Genomic DNA, 6,000 nt, shown 5'->3' on the forward strand with positions numbered 1-6,000 from the left:
GAAAGATCCAACATATAAAGAAAGGCAGGAACAGGTGTTGTATAAAGAGCGGCAGAGCTTCACCTTAAAGAGACAGACAGTTTCAGTCCCAGAAACATAAGTTGAGGAAAAGAGGGTTATGATGCAAAAGGATTTTTCTGGTTGGAAGAGGGAGGTTGAGGGAGCTCAGTATGCAGTGTGGTCTCAATGTTCTCTCTAACGTGGGATGTAAGCTCACTTGCCAAGAAGGAAGGGAGCAGAGGTGGGGTTGAGGACTTAGAAGAGTGGGAAAGGTTTTAAGCTGCCTCTGTTAGGAATGTGAGTGGGAATGAAAGGGATGAACAGAAGGAAAGGAGTTCCAGCCAGCAGGGAGGGCCCTCCAGGAATTAGACCCGAGGAGCACAGGAGGCAAGACGGCCATTTGGAAGCAGGTAAGGGAAGCAGATGGGACTGGAATTCGAGGTCACTGTGTCCCTGAAATAGCCACAAGGCTCAGGGGGATTGGAGGGATGAGTGAAGCCACAGCAGGAGAGAGGAGGGAGAATGCTGAGGGGCCAGGGCCTGGGGGCCCTGGGGATGCCAAGTAGGAGGACAAGCTCAGGTGGGCGGGAGAATGTTAGCCCTTGGGGCTGTAGATATTAATACATAATGGAGGTCAGGACAGAGGAAGGGCAGGGCCAAGCAATTGTATTTAAAATGTTTCAGCTAAGGGAATTTATGATTATTGCAGGGCCCTTCTGACTTCTTATTTGCCATAATTGTGATTCAGATGTCACCATCCACATAGCTCGAGTTCACTTCCAGAATAAAGCAGGACAAAGACCTCTTATCCACCCTGCATGGAAGTTGCTGTATAGGCTCTTTGACCCTTGGCCTGTGACCACTTCCTGTTGACTTTATCAACGCTCTGGCAATAAACAAGAAATGAGAGCAAGGCAGGGTGAAGGGCTGCAGCCACATGCCGAGTGGGTCTGCGTCACCGTGGAGACTATTTTTGGTTGAAATAGCTATTGCCTTGTCTCTTTGTTGCAGTAGGTGAAAATAGAAAAAATTATTTTAACTATGATTTGTGCATGTCGCCTGCAAGCTACTGAGCATTTTATCTGACACCGGAAGAAAGGAGTTTTTGCTTGTTTTTATGGAACTTACCTTTGATTTTCATTAGGCATCTGTATCTCTTTATAATGGTTTCTCTGTATACATCCTTAGCCTCAGAACTCAAATACGTCAGAACATTCAAATATGACACAGATTATGGCAATAAAAAATAAAGGCTGTTAAAAATAGCCATTAGGTAATAAATAGCATTACATTCTGATTTAACCCTTGCAAGTCATATGCAGAACAGACAGAAGTAAGACAGGGCTAATGGGGTGGAAGGCAGCGCCTGGGTTGGTGGTTAAAGTTCCAGCAGTCACTGGGGAGATTCAATGGCCTAAGCACAGGAAAACTATGAGTTTATGGTTGCCTGTCTCCCACTGCAGGTTGCCCCTAAGCTGTCCATACCTGTATAGGCAGGTAAGTATTTAAAGAATCTATAAGGTAAGAATTTAAAAGAGTTAAGGGGAGAATAAACCAGTCTAAGGGAAAAGTAAGAGTCAGGAGACCAGGCAGACAAATAGGTCAAAATAATGACTCTGCTATTCAAAACTCTGTATGATATTGTATTGTTCCTTCATAGTGGCAAGTACAGTCTATTTTTTTTTATTTTTTTATATATTCATGGAGTACAAGTGCAATTTTGCTACACTGATATTAACATATTGCATGATGGTGAAGTCTGGGCCTTCAGTGCACCCATCACTGGAGCAATGCACACTGTGCCCCAGCCTATTTTTTAAGTTCTTTTTAGTAGTGAAAAAATAGTGCAAAAATGTATGATCACCTCATTTCAGAAATACACAGTTACAGAAATAATACTAAAAATCTCAAGCAAGACACACTCACCCCTCAAGTACACTTGGAGCAAGGAGAGTGCAGAGGCCAAGGAATGCATCATCATAGCCCTCTGTTTCCAACAAAGGCAGGCCTAGCCCAGCTTTCACCAAGTAGTGGGCCTCAGACCACCTGGTCCAGAATCCCCTGGAGAACTTGTTAAAAATGCAGATTCTTAGACCTCAACCAATACTTACTGGTTTGGAAGCTGGTAATGGGACTCTAAAATCTGCATATTAAATGAGCCCCCCAGGTGTTTCTAATACATCCTAAAGTTACAGCAGCTGGTTAGAGTAATAAAACTGCCTAGAGACCTGGAATTTCAGATCTGGTTTCTGCTTCAGTCTTCTCTATTTATAATGGAGAGCTACTAAATGCTGAGAACTCAGCTATTGGGAAACAAATTCAGTGTTAACCACCTTTTAAAATCAATGGCTCTTATATCTAATTAAAAACATGTATTTAATTTTCTTTCTTTCTTTTTTTTTTTGAGATAGGGTCTCACTCTGTCGCCTGGGCTAGAGTGCAGTGGTGTCATCATAGCTCACTGGCACCTCAAATGCCTGGGCTCAAGTGATCCTCCTGCCTCAGCCTCCCAAGTAGCTGGGACTACAGGCATGTGCCACACACCCAGTAAATTTTTTTAATTTTCGTAGAAATGAGGTCTTGCTGTGTTCCTCAGAATGATCTCAAACTCCTGGCCTCCCCAAGTGCTAGGATTATAGGCATGAGCCACCATGCACGACCTAAGACATCCATTTAAAAATTAAAGTCCATTCCTTCTTTTTATCTTCCATGAAGATAGAGAACTAGTCACAATTCTCTGTAATTAAATCCCCATTAGTCTTAGTCTGAGCAGCTATAACAAAATACCCTAAATTAGGTGCTTATAAACCACAGAAATTTATTTCTCACAGTTTTGGAGGCTGGAAGTCCAAGATCAAGGAGCTGGCAGATTCCGTGTCCACTGAGGGCCCATTCCTCCCTCAAATGGTGGAAGGAGTGAGGGAATTTCTCTTGGACCTCTTTTATGAGAGCTCTACATGAATGTGTTCTTTGAAATACTTACACAATATCCCCTGAGATTCAGACTTGTATGTATAAGGTTAAAAGTGTAGCTCTGGAGCCAGACCACATGTGTTCCTATAATGGCCTTACCAGTCACCAGCTCTGAGATCTTGGGCACATTACAAACCATCTTTGTGCCTTTGTTTCCTCTTCCGATACATTAATACCTATTAGGACTTCTACTTCAGGCAGTATGATAGATCAGATACTTGTAAAGGGCCTTCTAACTAATCCTAGGTAAATAACTACAAAAATAATTTTAATGCATTCTATGCTTACTGGAAAGTAGCAGAATCTCTGAGGTGGAGGGAAAAAAAAAACCAATGAGCCGAAACCCGAGCAAGAGGTAGTAAGTCGTTAAGCAAGTGGAGTAGAGACCAGTGAAGTAGAGTTGACGGGGTAACTCCTGGCAATCAAGAAATCAAACCTGGAGTTTAACCTGAGACTCCAGAAACTCAAAGGACTTTAGAGGTACCAGAACAATAGTATTCCTGGCTCACAGCAGAAGCAAACAAAAATCCTCTCTAAAGGAAAGGATCTAAAAATAGGTCCACAGGATTCAGTTCAAGAAAATTTGAGCTCCAAATAAAAATCACTAAATACAATAAGGATACAAATCACCATGTGTGAGCATTAGCAAACAACAGATAACAGAATGACTTGTTGAATTTCAAATATTGAAATTATCAGATACAGAATGTAAAATAATTATGCTTGAAATATTTAATGAAATGAGATGAAATTGAAAAACTGATCAAAGAACAAGAGAATATAAAATATATCTAGAAAGATACAAATAAAACTCTTAGAAATGGAAACAATAAGAAGTGGAAATTAAAAACTAAATGGATGGAACCATGACCTGGCCTGGGCTTAGCTTCTCTTGCCACAAGTTCCAGGCCTAAAGAGGACTTCCTAGAAGCCTACGCCTGCCTTGTTTCATTTCCTGTAGTCACCCACACTCTACAGATTGCCAGAGATAGTTTCCTTATTTTATTAAAGGTTGATATCAGAATAAGTATATAAATCTACCAAAGAACAAAGGGACGCTGACTTCACAGCACAGAGGACTCATTGTACATTTTCCAATTTCTTTGCTGAAGCAATTAAGTTCCACTTACAGGATTTAATCCAGAAACATTATAAATAGATTTAGTCCTAATTCTATTAACTATGGAGTGTAGTTTTGTGAACGAATTATATTTGTAAATACAAAGGATTTTTCACAAGTAAGGATAATAGTTATTTACTAGTATAATATGTACATGGGTAATTTTGTTGGCAATTCAGTATTTTCTTAGGTGTCTATGGTTTGTTCTAAAGAAGACAAACTATATCTTGTGATTGGGATGATATTCCAGACATATGGGATCTAAATAAAGGACAGGGTATCTCATTTTTAAATGCAGCACAAAAAGTTTCTGCTGAGAAGATTTTATGGGCAACTTAGTTGAAGTTTACAGAGAAAATATATTCAGTTAACCAAGTGTAATAAAATGACGTGTAAAGTTAGCAAGAGAAGCAATATACCAACAAATTAAGAGATAAATCAACCATTTAAAACATTTAACAAAAGCATAAGAGTTAACAATTTGTGAGACTTTAGCAAAATTAATTTCATTAAAATCATATGCAATGTTAAGTTCAGGTTCAACTAATCTTGTGGGCATTGCCTTCTGTTAAAAGTAGCCAACTGAAGCTAACATAGCCCACTAATTAAGTACTATGGTGATAAGGTTTAAAATCAGCCTGCAGGTAATGTAACTATATCAAGGTTTTCTTTTTTGTTGTTATTTATCTGAAATAAAATAAGACTTTTTAAAACCTCATATTAAAGTGTTTGAAAGCAAAGAAGACTGATGCATATAAAAATGTTTTCCTCATAGCCTAATCTGTAATTAGCATGATGATCAGGCTTTGTAGCTTGCAACTGAAAGCAAATTAATGACATAATTGATTCTGCAGTGCTTCGCATTTGGGGAAGATTAGCCTCCTTGAAGAATCAGGGATTTTTAGCATTTTCAGAAGTGTACCAACTTCTTTCAAACCATTAGGTTAATAAGACACTAAATTATAACCAAATAGCACTTGGGTGACCTAAATGAGTTAATATGCTCCCAAACTAAGTGGAATCCTGGTAACCTAAGGGACACTCAGGGCACAAATCCAGTGAAGACGGTTCAGTAACTTCTGGGTAAATAGGAGGCTATCACCTAATTCTCTCTGTGATAGAAACTGCAGGGACTCAACCCTAGAAAGGAGAGATCCATGTTTATCCAACCTTACCCAAGTGCCTTCCCCTGTACATGCCACTGGGCAGGTAGGACTCAGGCAGAACGCCATAGTCTGTCTTACCTGCGGAGTCAGAGAATGGAGTCTGGGCTGTCAGAGTGGTTAAAAATCAAGATGAGAAGTCACTGAAAGGAGCAATCACTCCTAAATCTGAGTACAAAATCCTCTCAGATCTTTGACTGCAAGCAGGGCAAGAACTCCAGTGATTCCAGGACAAATAGATAGCTGGATATCTGAAAGTACTGAGCAGACATTTCAGCAGCTGACCACTCAGGGGTCTCCTGAGTTCAAAGTTCAAGTCCTGCAAACACTTCGTGCTTTTCATTAAATTTCAAAAGGGCCATGCCTTAGAAATAAGGGCCACTTCCAGGACTAAGGGACTTATCCTAAAACTAAGGACAAAACCAAAGTACATCTACTCCAACAAAGCCTACAATCAAGCCCCTACAAGTACTCATACAAGATGCTCTGTCAGTAATTTACCTCCTAGAAGAAAACTCAACACTGTTCCGAGGGACATAATAGAATCCAGAGTCTCTAACATGTATTATCATACAATTTTAAAAAATTACTAGACAGGGAAAGAAATAGGCAAATGTAAATAAATCAGTCAACAGAAACAGATATACTGGTGCCCCCAATGTTGAAATTAGCAAAGACTTGAAGATAGTTAGATAAATATGTTAAATCTATAGTAGCTATAATATCAATCTATAGTATCTATAG

The sequence above is a fragment of the Lemur catta genome, chromosome 1, assembly GCF_020740605.2.
Source record: "Lemur catta isolate mLemCat1 chromosome 1, mLemCat1.pri, whole genome shotgun sequence".
Lineage (NCBI taxonomy): Eukaryota > Metazoa > Chordata > Mammalia > Primates > Lemuridae > Lemur > Lemur catta.